The 19,083-nt window shown below is 33.2% G+C and overlaps 1 protein-coding gene across 2 annotated transcripts in view; it reads right to left on the bottom strand.

The window, feature by feature from the left end:
- The window catches only part of LOC118199910 (uncharacterized), a 42,116-nt gene extending 26,014 nt beyond the window's left edge, over positions 1 to 16,102 (bottom strand). Inside the window, exon 1 of one of the 2 annotated variants that reach the window (XM_035371781.2) lies at positions 15,595 to 16,102. The gene's annotated coding sequence lies outside the window, so the exon portion shown is untranslated. Of the gene's footprint in view, positions 1 to 3,949; positions 4,122 to 15,594 lie in introns of those variants that run through there. The other variant, XM_035371780.2, reaches the window with a different exon arrangement.
- Positions 16,103 to 19,083: the final 2,981 nt, after the last annotated feature.

Genomic DNA, 19,083 nt, shown 5'->3' with positions numbered 1-19,083 from the left:
GTTTTAATCCTCTTGATAAATTAAACGTATTGTAGTGTTCACAGTCTCTGTGCTACATACGCTTCCTGTTATTATAAGGCCAATCTTATTCTAAAGTTAAATTAGAGTTTAGTTTTATTTTGATATCTTTTACGTTAGACCCCGAGTGGAGGGTCATTGTATTCCGAAGTACGGAAGTCATTGTATATAAAGAAAAATAAAGGGTTTTGTATACCCTTCGTCTGTATCCTGTCTACTTACTACAATTAGTGAACATAGCTTTAGTAAGCTCTCTGTTCTAGTCAGGTCATTGTATGTTTCCGAAGAAGGTAAGAAGAAACATTGAACCATGATAGTGGCGCCCGACGAAGAATAACCATGGCCGAGTTTCAGGAAGAACCTGTGCTGCCTGCAGAAACGGCTCAGAATCCAGAAATGCCAGCTGCCGCCCTGGAAGGATTTGGGTACATCGTCCAGACGATGCGCGCTTCGATGAAACCAGAAGCAACGTTTAATGGAAACTCACAGGTAACCAGGTTTTTGGAAAAATTGGATGACCACTTCATGCTCTACCCCGTGCACGAGTTTCAAAAAGTTACCTTAGCTACCAGCGCTTTGAGGGGCCAAGCGCTTAACTGGTTCAAATGTATCGGCAGAAGTCTCTTGGGTCAAGCAGGAAGTCCCACCTATACTTACGAAAATTTCAAGACTGCCCTACTAAAAGCCTTCCCTGTTGTAAGGGATCGTGCGAAATTAGAAACAGAACTTTTCAGTATATATCAACAAAGAATGGAAAACCTCTCGAGCTTTATTTTAAGAAAAATTCACGTTTTCAAGCTCTTGTATGGAAACCGTCCGGATCCTGAAATAATTCAAGTGATTTTGCCGAGGTTACTACCCCAAGTGCAAGACTTTATTGAATTACGAAATCCGACTACACTGGAAAAGTTATTTGAGCTAGCAATGCAGTTTGAAAGTAGAAGAACGGCGGACGTCGAAAGAAGACGCCAATATCAACAGCGAAACCAATTTGGTACGCCAAGACTACAGCAAACTCAAGCACATGGCTACGGAGAAAAAGCGAATCAGTGGGCAAGGAAACCCGAGCATTCAAAAACAGCCGGCGAACGTCGACAGTTCAATAGCAACCCAGGAAAAAAGTCTCAAGGCCAGTGGAGAAAGAAGGAAAGCACCGAAAGGAAAAATAATTTAAACTAAAACGGATTTCTGCTGACGAGAGGGTGCGGAAATCTGAAGGCCACGAAAACCCCTCTTCCTACAAGTTAAATACAGTAATGGTGAAAAATTTAACTCTTCCGAAGATTGAAGTCTTGGTAAATAATATCCCGGCCACCGCACTCCTGGATACCGGCGCGCAGTGTTCCTGTGTGGCAGAAGTCTTTTTTAGAAAGTATTTTCGCAAATACCGCATATATAATGCGGATAATACAACAGTATTAGCGGCGCAAGGAGAACAATGTAAGTGCGTAGGTAAAGTACCTTTGTACATCCGTATCAAGGACGAACAAGTAAAGGTGATGTTTTTTATAGTAAAGAATTTGCAAGCAAATTTAATCCTAGGAATAGACTTTCTTTCAGACGCACAAGCTACACTGGATTTTAATGCAGCGTCCCTTAAGCTGACGATGAAACCAGTGCGTGTAGAAAAGGTTGAACCGCCAAGGTTAAATCTTGACCACCTGCCTAATGACGAGCAAGATAGAATCCGACAAGTGGTAAGTGAATTTGCTTCCTTATTTAGTGATATTCCAGGATTTACTCAGGTTACTAACCATAGTATTGACACCGGAGATGCATTGCCGGTTCGTCAAAAACCATACCGGTATGATAAGAATAAGGAAAAAATTATAGAATGGCATATTACCGATATGCTACGTAAAAAGATCATAACGCCTATCTCAAGTAGTTATGCTAGTCCGGTGGTTTTATGTAAAAGGTTGGCCTCGCGTTAGTTTTTAGAGTTAAAAGTTTTCAACAAGGTCGTTTTAGACCTCAGTTTCAAACAAATTAACTCTGGCGGGAAGTATGTAAGGATCTTAAGTTTTACTAACGTTTATTTTATTTTAAATCTTTACTATCACTTCTTATTTTCTACTTCCGGCCAGAATTATAAGCGTGAAGGAGTTTATGCAAAGTTGTCTGGCGAACGCCAAGTATTTAAGTGTGGCCTTTTTGCCAAGCAGAAGAGAGGAAGCAGTGAGTTCGAAGCAGGCCGCTTACCTTAGAAGTTACGCAGTTGCTATTTGCCTTCCAGGCCAGAGGTTTTAATCCTCTTGATAAATTAAACGTATTGTAGTGTTCACAGTCTCTGTGCTACATACGCTTCCTGTTATTATAAGGCCAATCTTATTCTAAAGTTAAATTAGAGTTTAGTTTTATTTTGATATCTTTTACGTTAGACCCCGAGTGGAGGGTCATTGTATTCCGAAGTACCGAAGTCATTGTATATAAAGAAAAATAAAGGGTTTTGTATACCCTTCGTCTGTATCCTGTCTACTTACTACAATTAGTGAACATAGCTTTAGTAAGCTCTCTGTTCTAGTCAGGTCATTGTATGTTTCCGAAGAAGGTAAGAAGAAACATTGAACCTGATATATTTATCTAATAAAGGAGGAAATGATTTCTAAATCTCTTTACAATTTTTTATATACTTTTAAGTGATGCATTTTATTCGGGTAGCTGAAATTGAATAATAATTCATTTTTAATTGCAAAAATAAGATTTTAAAAATTATTAATGTAATTTTTCTTCTCCCCTCCTTTTTTTTTGTGTGTGTATCTGTAACCTTTCTTCCTCTGTCTTGCATGTGTGTAAAAACTAAATAATTTCATAGATATAACATTCTAAAATGATTAATGGTCGCACGAAAATTTGACACGCACTTTTAAATATAAAAATTTTAAAAATGCCGTGACTGTCATTTAAAAAAACCTGAAAATGTATTTCGATTTCGAAATTTGATACATGAAACAGAATAAAAATCAAAACATTTTCATGTAACATAATATTGTAACCTCACATTTTTTTATTGCTACCAGAAAACGTTGTAAAAATGCTTCGACTTTAGGTTTTGCTTACCAATGCCATGCTTTACAGAAATTTTTTAAGAAGTTTATGAATTTAAGGTGACTCATACATCTTAAAACCCATAAGATCTTCGAATATGTGACTGATGTAAGAATTGGGATAACTTATTTGTTTTAAAAGCAATTACTTCCAACTTTTTACGGCTGACTACATAATATGGCTGCATTCTGGAATAGTAATCAGAAAATTTGTGTTGCCACAAATATTTGTATAATTTAATCCGCTTTGCGAAAAAATGTTTCGTCATATTTCCATCTTGCGCGCATAGTTTAAAACATTCTGTTGCATAATTTAATTCCATACTTAATATATTGCTTTTATAACATTTAGAAAATACTGTGAACCAAAAATTCTAAGAATTTCATGATCAATTTTTATTTTATTTGGAGTTGAGTTTATAAAATGTAATTTATTAAAAAATCTGCAATGTTTTCGTGCATAAAATTTTTTAATATTAAAATATTCATCAGATTTTTGGTTCCGTTAGAAAATAGTGCCCATATAAAGAATTCCATCCAATTTCAAGTATGTAACATTAGCCATTTTTCAAATATCATGCGCGCTAGGTGGAAACATGACGAATAATTTTATCACAAAGCGGATTAAATTACAAAACTATTTGTGGCAACACAAACTTTCCGGTTACTAGTTTCCAAAGCAGCTATAGTCATTTGTAAAATATTGGAAGTAATTGCTTTTAAAATAAATAAAATATCCCAATTCTTGCAACAGTCACATATTCGAAGATCATAAGGGGTTTAAGGTCTATGAACCCCTTTAATGAAATTAGTGAAAATGTTTTGTCTAGAAAATTCTAGAAACATTCAGTAAAACTTAAAAGAGCAAAAAATTGCATACTTACGGGCAAATCGTTCGCTAAATATTAAATTAGCTTTCCCTTAGTACTTTTCACTGTACATTGCCATTAACATTTTCTAAATGCAGAATGTGAACTTTAACCACCGATGGAAATAAGTCTTGTAGAACTGCTAAATAATCTCTCATCACCAAACGCGTTAATTCATTTGCTTTGAGGTAACCTTCAACACATCTTTTAAAGAATGCCTTTCAGTCTTTATCTGCAACTCAATAAATATGCGTGTGAAAGTTCTAAGCTAAAAAAAAGTGCTAATCAGTTGTGGTAAATGTTGGTATTTACTTTTATGTCAGAAAACCGTAAATTTTACGTTCCACGTACAAAAAGCCTTTTCTAAAAATTTTAAGAAATTTCGCACGAAAAGTTACTTTTACAGTGGAAACAGGAAAAGACTTCAAATCATTATGTTTACAACAGTGTCCACAAGCTTCGATATATTGTCTCTTTCTGTGAACAGATATGTGAAAGAAAGTAAAAAGAAACACGTGATTTATTACGAGTTTCCGGAAATAGAATTTTCACATATATTCATTTTAGTTCTTTTTGCATTTAACTTTTTTAACTATCTTAGATTTTTGACACAGCTATTCATATATTTCAACTATCCAAACATGATAGTTAGTTGTTTTAAAATGTTTTAGACCAACTAATGTACGTACATTTACATCACCTTGTGTATACCTGTTGTTCATGTGCCATGTTTTCTATGCTTGGTCAAGTAAAATGAAACGCAGCCATTTTAATCAATTATGTACACATTTTGAATAAATGATGTCATGTCACTTATAAAGTTGTTTTTCACAAAAGTTCTTAAAGAAATATTTCTATTCGATAACAGTTTTTTTTAAATGCCCCAGGATCGTCTTATCTGAAATAGATGTTTTATATAATTTTACTGCATTTTTACTTAATTGTACAAAGTAAAGGAAGTATTGTAATCGCGAAAAATTTTGTGTCGAATATTTCAACGAAGATATCGAACGGAATTTAACGATGTTTTTGCTTGACGTCTGTACGTAAGGACAGAATAAAGAACTCCTTTCCCAAAACGGATCGCAAAGTGGATTTAAAATGGATCCAGAAGAGATTTTTTCGTGACGTCTGTACATATGTACGTATGTACATATGCGAGATACGTACATACATACGTACATATGTACGTATGTATGTACGTATCTCGCATAACTCAAAAACGAGTAGCGTCAGAATGTTCACATTTGTTTATTGGACTGTTATAACATGCATTTGCGCACTTCTCTTTTTGGTTGCAATCGGCCACATCAAAAGTATTTAAATGTGTGTGTGTGTGTGTGTGTGTGTATCCCACTCAGCGACGCGGCTCGTGAGCCCAAATTTTTTATCCTTCTATGTTGGTAAATTGTGCCTTTTTTGCTGAGGAACTGATGCTCTCTCCGATTTTATATAGTTTTTACCCGGCCTGCCGAGATATTTCTAGTACTTTCTGCTTCTCGAAATTATTTGAAGACATATGAAGGCCGAATATGATTGCAGTTACACACAGCGTCAATTACCGATATTCACTTACATTATGAATTGCAATGGATATTGTAAGTGAGCAGTTATACAGGAATCCGACCCAAATGGCGGCCAAGATTGCTGACTTTTGTAGATTTATTGCCAAATTTGGTGACAAAATTAGTTTCCAAAACCGTTATCAGCTTGGCGAATTATCAAATTATCGAGATAGCCATTTTACTCGATGTTAAATAGACTTGCCCCTGTATTCTTATTTTTCCGACGGAGCATAATTCCACCGATCCACAGGAGAGGAAGTAAACTTTCACTAAAATTATCTATCTACGTACAAAATTCATAGCAATATATTACAGAAAATATTTGGAAGAAAAATAATTTGTACTATTCAAGTGTTTAAAAAAGAGATCTGCTTTGCAGTAACTTTAAACAAGGTTATCTTGAGTGGCATATAGGTAGACCACTGCTCCATACGCAGATGTTGAAGCATCGGAGAAACCTACGATAGGCCCTTTTATCGGTTGTGGAATGCAGAGCATATCTTCCTATCTTAAGATTTCCCAATTCCTTTAACTTTAAAATGAAACGATTCCATTCACTGGCAAGTGGTTCAGGTAATTCCTCGTCTCAGTTCAGTTTTAAAGACCATAGTTTCTGAAGGAATATTTTTGCTTTACAAATGACTGCCTCGATAAAGCTAATAAGATCATACAACCGCGCAAGGACTGAAAGGACATCTCTTTTCGTAAAAGATGACTTGCCTTGGAAAGCGACTTTAAAAGTAAAGATGTCGGATTCCGGTTGCCAAATTATGCGATTCCTCAAATCATCGCCCCTATAGAGAAAGCCTTTAAATTCTCCAAAATTTCGGAAACGCAGAAGGATACAATCCGCCACCTAATTACTCATAACGTTAATTTTAACAACAAATCTTTGAGTTTGAATCTTAGCAAAAAAGAAAATGAGATCTTACGTGAAATTCATTCTGATACTAATATCATTATCTCTAAAGCTGATAAGGACGGACAGATCGTTGTTATGAACAAACACACATATATTACTGGAGTCTCTAAACTGATAAATGAAGGCCTATACTGCTCGATTCCTAAAGATCCTTCAACTTCGGACCTCACGAAAGTTAAAAGTGCTATCAAATCTTCTCATATTCTGCCAAAGCAGTTGAAGAAATCACTTATTCCACCTATTACTAATTGCGCTAGGCTTTATGCTCTTCCAAAAGTCCACAAAAGCGGTATTCCTTTTCGACCAATTGTTTCCAACATAGGTACTACTTCATATCCTTTGGCCAAATATTTAGTTTCCAGATTTTCTCCTCTACTTGCTAACAATATTCACATTGTAAAAAATTCTGTTGAAGTCATTGATAAACTTAAAAATATTTCTCCACTTCATTCCATTATGGTTTCATTTGACGTCAAATCTCTGTTTACTAATGTTCCGGTCGAAGGAGCACTAAATTGTCTTGAAACTAGGCTTCGGGAATTTCACTGCACACATACTGAAATTAATGAGTTGGTTTCGCTTACTAAAGTCTCTCTAAGCCAAACTCAATTTGTTTTCCAAAATGCATATTTTCGTCAAGTTGAAGGATTGGCTGTGGGTAATCCTCTCAGTCCGGTACTTGCTAACATTTATATGCACTATTTTGAGATGAAATTATTTGATAAACTATCTTTTCGTCTTTGGATTTGGTATGTTGACGACACTTTCGCACTTTTTGACGGTTATAAAGAAGATTTATCCGAGATTCTATCTATTATGAATTCTATTGATCCAGCCATCCAATTCACTCTTGAAATTGAATCCAACAATTCCCTCCCCTTCCTCGATATTCTTATAATCCGCAATGAAACTGATTTTAGCACTACTGTGTACCGTAAACCCTTTGCAGTTTGTTTACCACCCCATGCCAAGTCATGCCACCCTGTTAAGCAAAAAATGGCTTCTTTTTACTATTATGTATTCCGCGCGCTTAAAGTTTGTTCCTCTGAATCTTTGCTTACCAATGAACTTAATTATTTGAGAGCAGTTGCGATTGACCGTGTGTTTTCTCCCGTGATTATTGATAAAGCTGTTAAAATTTTTCAGATTCCTATCAAAGAAGACATTCCACTGTTAGAAATAATATTAATGACCTTGTCGTGCTTCCATTTTATCCTTCTGTTAGCTATAAAATTGCACGGATTCTCCAGAAATTCAATTTTCAAGTCGGTTTCTCCCCTATTAATAAAATTCACCCTTCGATTCTAAAAGATTGCGTTTCTGTCTTGAATTCTTGGGGAATTTATAGTATATCGTGTCAGTGTGGTTTAAGATATATTGGCCAAACAAAAAGAGCGTTGAAGTTTCGTATCAAGGAACATGAATCTTATGTCAGAAAAGGCGAAATCAAGTCTTCAATAGCGTATCATAGTTGGACATTTAACCATAATTTTGACTTTGGGTCTGCAAAAGGCTTCTTCCATAGGTGAATTGGATTTTCTTGAGGCTTTTCATATTCACAAAGATTTAGCATGTTTAGTTAATGATTTGAAGTCCAATCCAGTCCTTCCTAATGCCTTTAAAATTCTACTATCTTAATTCAGTTATTTTTGCCAATAGATGGCGTTACCTCCTCGCGTTTGGTACTACCAGAGGGTATAAAAATCCGTTCAGTGGTTGCTTTCCATTATTGAGCCTATTAATCGTAAACTCTTTCCTATCCGCTTTTTGCTTTAGTGTTTGTATTGTGTATTAAAAAATTATAAAAACCAAAAAAAGTATAAATTATAAGATACAAAAAAATTATAAAAACCTAAAAACTTATAAAAAATTATGATACTTGAGTTTTTATTTTCTTATCCCTATCCCTAAACTTTCTCGAGCCTGTGGCTCCCTCTATTGAGCATCAAGTAAATCACTTATGCCAAATTTTTCCTATTTCTGCTCACTTTTAATAATTCTGATGTGGAGGTACATGGTTTTGAACCATAGGCACTCCGGAAATTGCAAATCATTAGCATTGGCTTTCCATTATTCGAAGTTCAGATTTTGAGCGTGAAGGTGCATTTGCCCCTCGCTCCCTATTTTTAACTTCGCTAATTTTGCTTGTCCTTTGTGTTTTATGTTTGATCAGATAGCCTGGCTCAGTAAAAGTAGGCGGCCAGTGTAACTCTGATTCAAAATCCGTTTATAACCACGTGCAGTGCTGATAAGGACCACGTGTTTCTGAGATTCCTTCCCTTTTATTTTTCTTTCTTTCTAGGTATTTCTTTTTCCTGATGAGGAGGGACCTTTAGCTGCCCTCGAAATCGATTGAGTGTTTCAATATTCTTACGCTAAATACAAGGTTGTTTTTACGATTTTGATTAGCAGGTACTGTTATTTTAAGTACAACGAGAAAGTCTATTACTGAATTGAAAGAAGAGTCATTATTACTAATAAGAACGTCATTTAATATTCATCGTATTTCCACTTAAACCATTAACAGGAATATTTACCTTATGTTTGTTAAGACCAAGCGAACTGCGAGGTCATAAAATGCGATTGAGATGTACTGTCCAGTATCGCTGTGCCGCTAATATAATCACTTCGAATCAGTGACCAAACCTTAACCATGGCTGTAGAAAGCAAAACTGCCCTCGAAATTGCCTCGGTTTCGAGGGCAGTAAAAAATCACCAAACTATTGTTGATGCCAATGCCGCCAAAAATAATTGCGGCAAGAAAGGAAGTATGATAGTTAATAACTATTTAAGATTGATGTTTTAATTTAGATGAAAGGTAAATTTCATTTAATACATTTTATTATTATAATTTATATGAAAAAGGCTAAACATGACTGAATGGAAGCATAAGATTCAATAACTATTTCAGATCATTATTATAACCCACATAGCACAAAAACATCCTTGGGATATCCCGAGGATGTTGCTCGCGGGATATGCGCACATCCTCAGGACATCCCGGAATATCCCGCGAACCTCCTAAACACCTCCTCCCGAGTGCTTAATGTCACATCCCGGGATATCCTCAGGACATCCTAACTAAGTCCCATTGACAGCGTGCGGGATGTTATTAGGATATGAACTCCTGCTTACTACATCCTCAGGACATCCCGGGATATCCCACTAACCTCCTAAACACATCCCATTATATCCTAAAAACATCCTATCTATGTCCCATCGACAGCGCATGGGATGTTATTAGGATTTAAAGTCCTACTTACTACATCCTCAGGACATCCCGTAATAACCCAGTTTCCTCCTAAACTCATCCTCCCTAGTGCTTAATGTCACATCCCAGTATATCCTTAGGACATCCTATCTAGGTCCTACCGACAGCGTATGGGATGTTATCAGGATTTGAAATACTAGTTACAATATCCCTTTAACCTCTTAAATACATACTCTCAACTGCTTAATGTTACATCCCAGTATATCCCCAGAAATCTTCTTTATATTCCAGTGAAAGTGTGTGAAGGTGTTGTGATAACCTGAAACTTGCTTATTTTCCACAGACAGTCTCAGGTCCTCCATCTGTGGTTACTATGGAAAAATAAGAAATGTTAAGAATATTTATACAATTTATTTTCTAATTTGAATTTCAATTTATTTAATAATTTGTAAATATATCTAAAACTGAGCAAGAGACTTGAAATGAATTATTAATACAAAATATTATAAGAGAAAATTTTGCTTTAAAGTATTAAAAATCTTTCGATCATTTTTAACCATTCAATAGCCCAAAACTGAATTCTTCGATATATTCATAATTAAATTATTCTACAAATTCAGTTCTGACTTCAGTTAATTTGTATTCAAAATTCAATAATAAAATTAAGCATTTAATAACCTTTAAGTAGCGGACCAGATGTGTGTAAATTTTGAAATTCTGAACTTAAGTCGGTTATGTTGATTGAATCTTTATTCATGGCTACAATATGATTAAACAGTTCATGAGTTCGTCTTGCTATTTGCTGTAATGGAGCGGAAGATTTTCTAATCAATTTTTTAATAGAAGATATATAGCTTTCAAATTTAAATGCACTGTAATTATCTAACGGCCCAAACATTTTTACATCTTCGCAAATATGCAGTAGGCCGTTAACATTATGAGCAATATACTGTTTTTCATAATAAAGCCCAAAATTTACTACGAAGAGTTTTAATAGAGACTGTGCGTATTCATCAATTGCCGTCTGATTCTGTATTTTACATAAGAGTCTAATCGAAATATGAAGTAGTAAAAAATGATCATGTAGCTTTTTGTTAAATTTAAAAAAATAAATAAATAAATAAGTGGGCTAGTGTACAGTAAAAATTGACGGTATTCTGTAGCTTTCCAGTGTTTCAATTCTTTTAGAGTTAGTTCCTTGGTTTTCTTGCAAATTCAATTGGTACATAAGGCTTTAAAAACTGGTCATTAAAAAAAAAAAAAAAAAAAAAAAAAAAATTAGTTCAACATTTTTATGTGGTAATCGTGCTTGTAAGGTGCCTCCACCTATCCTAATAGTAATCATTTTTTGTACTACTCCTAAGCACAGAAGGGACATAAAGTCTAACGGAATATTTATTAGTCCTATATTTGGAATATTCCTTAAAATGGGATAATCGTTTTGGTAATCGTCATCAGTCAGTTCTTCTTGAGACATAAAAGTTCATATTTCGAATCACAGTTTGAAATGGAACTTAAAGAATATTTGCTAGCGCGAAAATTCGACATAGTCCTTTTTCATAATTAAATACTACTTCATCTTCTGACGAATCCGATAATATACGTTGATTTATTCTGCTGTAAATCCGTCTTTTAGATATCTGAGATAATTTTTTTTAGTTCTGATCATTTTTGTAGAATAAAGGAAACATTTAGAAACTTACTTTTCACACTCTGTCAATGTAACGCTTGCAAGCGTCAGCAAGTCAGTTCGTAACTGAAAGAGAATTTGGAACGACGGCTATTAACGTTTAGCAGAATAGCTGAATTCTGGAAATCAGAAAGTAAGTACGTGTACTTTTCACTTTGTGGGGTTCTTCAAGGATATCACTATTACGGAACAATTAAAACCGTTGGGGGCGTTTTGCGACTTTGTTGTGAAGGGGGAAGGGATGTGAAGGGATGTTTCCCTCTTAGGGGGATACAAAAGAAGGGAAGGTCTGACACATAAATCTGCCACGTTAACAAAAGAGAAATCTTCTTGGGGCATCGGCTACAGAAAAAGTGCTCAGAGGTGTTACATTCTGAGCGGAGCTCGGTTTCTCAAAAGCAAAGAAAATTTGAGAAGCAGTTTTACGACCAATGATAATGATGATCAAAACTTTAAGATTTTCAACTTCAATTGTTATTTATAGTATAAAATAAAGTAATAAAACTGATGAGTTTAAAGAACGCGTTTAATTTAAAAATTAAATCATTTTAATTTAAAGTTTGAACATCTATTTAATCCGTTACCTAATTTTGAGTTTTCATAACAACATTTAACTTTGTGTTATATACCTTGAAGAAACGTGTTTACTGCATTTTCTGGATGTTACAAATAAATTAATAAAGCAGCAATTATTAATTATGAGGAGTCATGTAGCATTGTCGGCATAACGTATAAGACTGCAGAGCGCTGGATATATTTTTTTCGCGCTTTGTTTAGCAGAGACCGAATATTTGTATGGTTAAAGAGGTAGCAAAGTGAGGTTTGAGGAGAGTAAGAACTTAATGTTAGTTCTTCCCATTCTCAAACCTTATTTTCCTATTACAGAGAGGTAAAAAATAAGTTACTTCTTACCTCAGTCGTTTTGAAAAACTAATTCTCATTATTATAGAACTTACCAGAAAATGAACGAAGAAACTGCAATGAATTTTTTAGCCCAATAAAATTATTCTTCTGTTTATAAATTCAAATTAAAGCAAGTTAAACCTCGTACAGACTAGTTTTTAACTGCGTCTATAAACTAAAATTTCGTTTGTTTAAAAAAAAATATTGTTACTTATTACTGCACAGCACTAAACATCATTCATTACTAATATAATAGTGTAACAGATCAAAAAGTATTTTTTTTTCTTTTGCAGTTTCAAAGTATAGTTATTTCTATGCTAAGAACTATCGATGAATTTAATAGAATACTTTTATAACTTGATATTTCTGATTAGTGCCTCAGAGACGGGTAAGTGATTATATTGACCGATTGCCGTGCAGAAGGGCTCAAGTTCGAATGCCATATAAGGCATGGATGCACATCATGCCCATCTGTTCATAGGATAAATGTCTTCGTAAAAGATTTTCTGAGTTAACCTGTAATGTACATAATATTTGTGTTCAAAGATATTAGAAAAGTATCTAAAATAATGTTTACAAAATATATTATGTAGCAATTAGAATTTAATCGTAAACACATTTTCAATATGAAACTCAAAAACGGATGAAAACACGTGCCTATAACTTGTAAGAAAGTTCTCTGATCAACTGTGAAACAACAACAAAAATTTGAAAATATTATTACTTAATATTTACAGCCAACATATACAAGACGAAATCCAGTGTAAGAATAACAATTAAATTTTCATATGCAGAGTAGGTAATCCATAGAGTAAGATTTCGATTCTTATAACATGACTTGCGTGTGATACAAGGTTACTTTAATATTTTCAGATATGAGCTTCCATAAAAAGTAAGTACTGAAGATATCTGAGAAACAACATTCTCAGGAAATCTTCATATATCCCGGGAAATTACGACTTGAACAGGACATCCTTAAGATGTTGATTTACGAAGTCCTCAGGATATCTGAAAATCAACATCCTGAGGAGATCTTCATATATCCCGGGACATTGAGACTTGAATAGGATATCCTCAGAATGTTGACTTAAGAAGTCCTCAGGATATCCGAGAATCAACATCCTCAGGATATCCTAACTGCTTCCCGGGAGATTGCGACTTAAATAGGATATCCTGAGGATGTCTTGTGTTATGGGGGAATTTATATAAAAATTGCTAAACATAACTGAATGGATGCCTGCATCGCTATTTCGCTACCCACTTATCGCTAAAGCATAATTTCATCTCGTTGGGTGTTCAAACGTAATTTTCTATAATGAATGATGCCTTTTCTTTGAAAATATTCTCGGTAAACTGCAGAATCGCCCACTTATTTGTTTGCTACTTTTTACAAGGGTAGAAACAATTGGAGTTTTGTCAATTTTCTTTTACTTTTTAAGTGAAAATAGGTTGATGTGTACATAGATAAAGTCAAGGGTGTGCGCAGTGCCATTTTTGTACAATTCTAGGATTTTTTTAAAAGGAAAATAGGTCGGTGTGCACATGGATACCGAATATGTGCAATTCTCAAAAACGCGTCAAGCAGTGGGTAATTCTGCAGTTTACCCAAAATTCTACTGCCGAGTTTCCGTCATGCGCAATTCCCAAATTGTTAAACCCATAGGATATCAAAAAAGAATTTAAAAATTAAACTAGTATTTCAATGGCGTCTTAAGAAATAACTATATAAACTTACGCAATCTAAACTTATGCAATCTGAAATTAGCGCGTACGCTAGATTTTGCGCGCTGTTAAATGGGCGCGTTTGCTAGATTTGGCGGTTTTGCGCTGCAATTTTTTTACGGCCATCGAAACTGAATAGTACCAAATTTTCTAACATTTGGGATCGATTTTCTAAATATTCCATGAACCTTCCGAATTTGGGCAATTCAGTCGATGTTAAACTCATTTCATATTGTTTTCTTGTTTCTTTATCTAAGTTTTGAATGACAATATTTATAAGGAATTGATGTGTTAGTTCATTAGCTTCTAATTTCATTAAGTTTAAATCTCTTAGGTTTTTGTTCAAAACATCAATTAGATTTCTAAGACTTATAAGATTCAACATATTTTCTCAAAATTTAAAATATTCATAATATGAGAATTAACAATCAACCGTTTATTTTCATATCTATCAATTAAAACCTCGGTTAAAATTCCGTAATCGAAGTGAGCGCCAAGCTTGGCGAGTTTTTTATTTGGCGCGATTTTAATTTAATTGTGGTTTTCAGCTGCTTATTTTCTCGTGGCAAACCTAGAGCTTTATTTCGGTAACTGTAAGAGCGCGAATTTAGTGTAGCCAGATTTTTTTTAAATTTAATTTTGAAATACTGTGTTTGTTTTTAAAAGTTTTACTGTTTAATATTATTGTTATATATATGTTTAATATTGTATTTATATAAATATTTGCAGAAGGTTAAGCTGTTGTTGGTGGGAGAATGTTGGATTTCATATGACATGAAGTTTACAATTTATGAATGTTTTCGTTTAATTTTTTTATTTTATTTTATTTTATTTTATTTTTTAAGTTTTGTTTCTTGCATGTGGCAGTCGAAAGATGTGGAATATTTAAAGCTTTGAACGAAAGTTGCTTAGTGTATTGAATTCCACGACGATAGTAACTTGAATATTTTAGTTAGTTTATGATCCTGAATACGCATAATTTGCTATTCTGTTTACATTTAAAACTGACTTCGCAGTGCTCTGATCTGATTAGTGTATACATTTATTTATTCAATAATTATTTACAAGAATTGTTCATTCTACTATTTTATGATGAATTATATATTATATATAGGACTATGCTTTTACTTGCAAAGCTGTTGAACTTTGTTTTACTCATCTAGTATTTTATCATCTCATTTTACTATTCTGTTTACATAAAATAACGGCGTTTTACTACTGCAGAACTCAAAAGTTACTATTCTGTTTACGTTTAAAAATCACATTTTAGTGCTTTCATTTAGTGCGCCTAAAAAATTCGCCAAATTTTGAAGGCCAAAACAGTTTGCTGTCAACTTACCCCGCTTATGGAATTTTAGCCAAAACCTCAAATAAAGACTGAAAACTGTCTTGAATTTCTACAGCTTTCGCGTCTCTTTTTAATGCAGAACGCAAATAGAACAATTTTTTAATATCATTTAAAGAAGAGTTATTTGTAATCAAACTATCAAATTGGTTTTTAAAATCACTCCAGTTCTCAATACAACCATCAAATTCTGGTAAGCTTAAATCAGGTAACTTAATAGAGATAGAATTAGGATTCTTAATATCATTCGTTAAAGATTTATCAACTAAATCTGAATTTAATAATAATGTTTGTAAGCTTACCTTTATTTCTTCTAAACGGTCTTCCATTTCTTCAAATTCTAAATCCACACTCGATAAATTTTCATCATCAATGACATCATAATATTCCAGTTGCAACGATTCGATCTGAGATAACATGTCCGAAACCATATCCAATTTGATTTGAAGGAGCATCTTGTCAGCATTCAAATTTGAATCTTTCAAAAAATTTTCCAATTTCGTGATCCTAGTTTTAAAGTTTCCACGACGTCGATTCAGCAACTTTAGTTTTTCATCTAGTAACAATACTGTAGAATTAATTATCTCTACTGTTCAGTTCATCATCTGCGTTAGCCATTTTCGTTCGTTTTTAATACACGATCAAACTAAAGTTTTTATTGCTTTTAACGTTTGAAGCAACAATTTATTTAGCCAATTCCACTCCAGCGTTTAAGGACCACTGTTATGGACTGTAGCTACGAAATAACGAAACTAATTTTCTTTTAAATCCATCTTTTATTCTATTCGAAAATTAACCGCTCAATTAGCAGCCATTCAAAAATCCAAGCAACAAATTTCTCATCGAACAAGCTAATCAAAGAATTACAAAAACAAACGATATTGACGCATGCGCATTACAAGATTCGTTGCTAGACAACTAATTTAGATACGAAAGGTTTCGCATAGCACAGACGATCAGGTGCCAACACGCATTTTTTCTTGCATTTCATTTAAACTGAATTGGATTGAACTAAATCTACTTCGCCGACAGCGCATAAACCACAATAGAATAAATGCATTCTTTAAAATTCACTCTAGTATTTGTTTACCATAGCGACACTCTGGCGCTAGATTCACTTAACAGTATTAATAATTATATAACAGTTAACTTATATAATAATTATATAACGGAAACTAAGTTAACTGTTATATAATCCAATAATTATATAACAGTTAATTTATATATTTCGTTAGTATTATAACTCATAATGCACAAAATTTATATCATTTAAAGAATAGAATTATCTAATCGTTGCCACATTTTCTATTCAAATACTATAATAAAGCTAGAATGATGTATAAAAGAAATTAAGCAAACAAAACAAAAAAGAAACAGTTTTTCACAGACGATTGAGTATTTCTCATTTAATTAATTCAATTCTCACTTCGCGAGAAGACAAAAATACATAAAAACTCAAAATATCTATATTAAAAATTACGAAGTAAATCTCAAACACTTATTTCCTCGAAAACATTCCAGAAAGAATTAAGCATGATTTAATTGGCAATAATAAATGAATGCGTTATCTTTGTTGTTGCGAAGCTAAGTTTCTCTAGATTGGCAACAAATCCACTAGTCTCCTGTTTCAAATGTAAACATCAATGGCCGCCATTAAAAAAAGGCTTAGCGGCACTTAGACAACTTTAAAATTGATAATTCTAAAAATATTGCATACAGATTTACTAAAGGCATAAAAGCCTTACCGGAAGATAAAAACAACATAATACATTCATTTTTAAAGCAAAAAATGTACAATTTACAAACATATAAGAGTAAAGAAACTGAGATAACTGAGCCGGGTAACAGAGTGGATATATATATAAATATATTTATATACGTTTGGTGCGGCCGATTGCAACCAAAATACGAGGTGCACATCTACATGTTATTCCAGTCCTATATACAAAATTTGAACTTTCTGAGGCTACTCGTTTTTGAGTTATGCGAGATACGTACGTACATACGTTCGTACAGACGCCACGAAAAATTCTCTTCGGAATTAATTTTAAAGCAGTTTTATAATTTTTTTGAAGGAAAAGAGTATTTTATTCTGTCCTTAAGTACAGATATCACGCAAAAACATCGTTAAATTTCATTTGATAGCGGTCAAAATAGATATTTTCCATTTTGAATATGCTGCCTGAAACGTTGAAATATGCTGCCTGAAACTTTTCGCGATTACCCCCTTTAAAATTGTCCCAGCCCCCCCTTTTTTTTTCTTTAAAAGTTATTGAATAATGTTGTTTTTTATTTTTCGATTAAGGTTTTTAGGTCTTAGTTAATCTGCATGCAATAGTTGCTGAATTATTAGAACAGAATCATAGAATTACAGAATTCGATGTATTAATAGAGTAGAATTATAGAACTAGGCGTTGTTTACATTTGAAAGTCTTAGTAAAATAGGAAATACAATTGGTGCACCATCTTCAGTGTTCTTTTGCCCAGTGGGAAGGTAAGCTAACTTTGAATTTCATGCACCAAAAAGTTTGGTCTACCTGTCCATTGGCCGAATCGCTTGTTTTGGCGTAGAAACTTTTAATTTTAATTGTAAAAATTGTTTTTAACTGTATTTGGTTTCTAAGGTTTTCTGTATTTTGCGATTTTTAATGAATTTAAGTTTTTATGTAGTTTTGCCTTGCCGCTAATGAGAAATGAATTCATTGAATGAGAAATATACCTTTAATGAAATTCAAGAAGATAAGTTAAGTTGAAGTGCAGAAAAAATTATATAATTTAACAGGTCGTACAAAAAAGTTTTGTGGTGTCTACGTCAGATAGTTTCCTTTTTAGCTTTATTATTAAGCACCGTTTCTTTCGCATTTACGCCAATTACAATTCAACAGCAAAATCGAATTTTTTTCTAAAAGCAGTATATCAGCATATGTTTAGAACTTCCGATGCAGTGTTAATTGTTGGCATAATATGTTTTACATATTTAAAACCAGTATTACCACCGCTCACTTTCAAATCCTTGAGTTTATTAATCAAAAATTTGTTAAGTATTTATAAGATATATGAAAAAAATTGTAAAAAATATACAACGTCATTCCGTCAAAATACTGAATATTTTTAATAAGCTAGATCGTGAATCAAAGGCATTTTTATTACTTAAATCAATCTGATTTAAAAGTAAGGAACGAATATTCTTAAGAACTGCATCTTGTTTTCAAAGAGCTTACTTTGTATATTCCCAACTGAGAGATTCAGTTTGAAAGATAAATAACTTATATTTTGCCGAATGGCAACAGACTGGAATGAAAAATTAAGAAACGCATTTGTAGTGATTCGACGCAAAATTCCATTTCGAGGCTATTAGCCATTTGGGCTAATAGTATTAAATATGTAGTAATATATAAAGTGTTAGAGTATTTTATTATTATTATTATTTATTTATTTATTATTTACAAGACAGTCCTATTCCTAAAAGTGAAAATGTTTTTCATAAAAATCTGTACCTTATTTTAACAGACACTGTAATTAGAATATATATCTAAGATCAATTAGTCAATTAATCAAGACTTGCATATCTTTTGAGAGTAAGCTGCGCGATGTAAAACCTTTATCTGACAGAAAATTTTATTCCTCAAATTCCCAATAACGACGTTTGATACACGGTGGACTCAATGTAATTTTAGTCACAACTTGCAATAATAATAGCAGTTTCCTTCTCTTTTTAACTTTCCATTTCTTAGTTAATGTCATTAGAATATTATGGATCTGGTACAGAGTTCTCAAAATGAAGCAAGTTA

This window comes from Stegodyphus dumicola, chromosome 3 (assembly GCF_044657685.1).
Source record: "Stegodyphus dumicola isolate Sdum_Otavi_A_Nest chromosome 3, ASM4465768v1".
Lineage (NCBI taxonomy): Eukaryota > Metazoa > Arthropoda > Arachnida > Araneae > Eresidae > Stegodyphus > Stegodyphus dumicola.
Note: the sequence above shows the minus strand (reverse complement) of the source record. Positions and strands in the feature narration are given on the sequence as shown.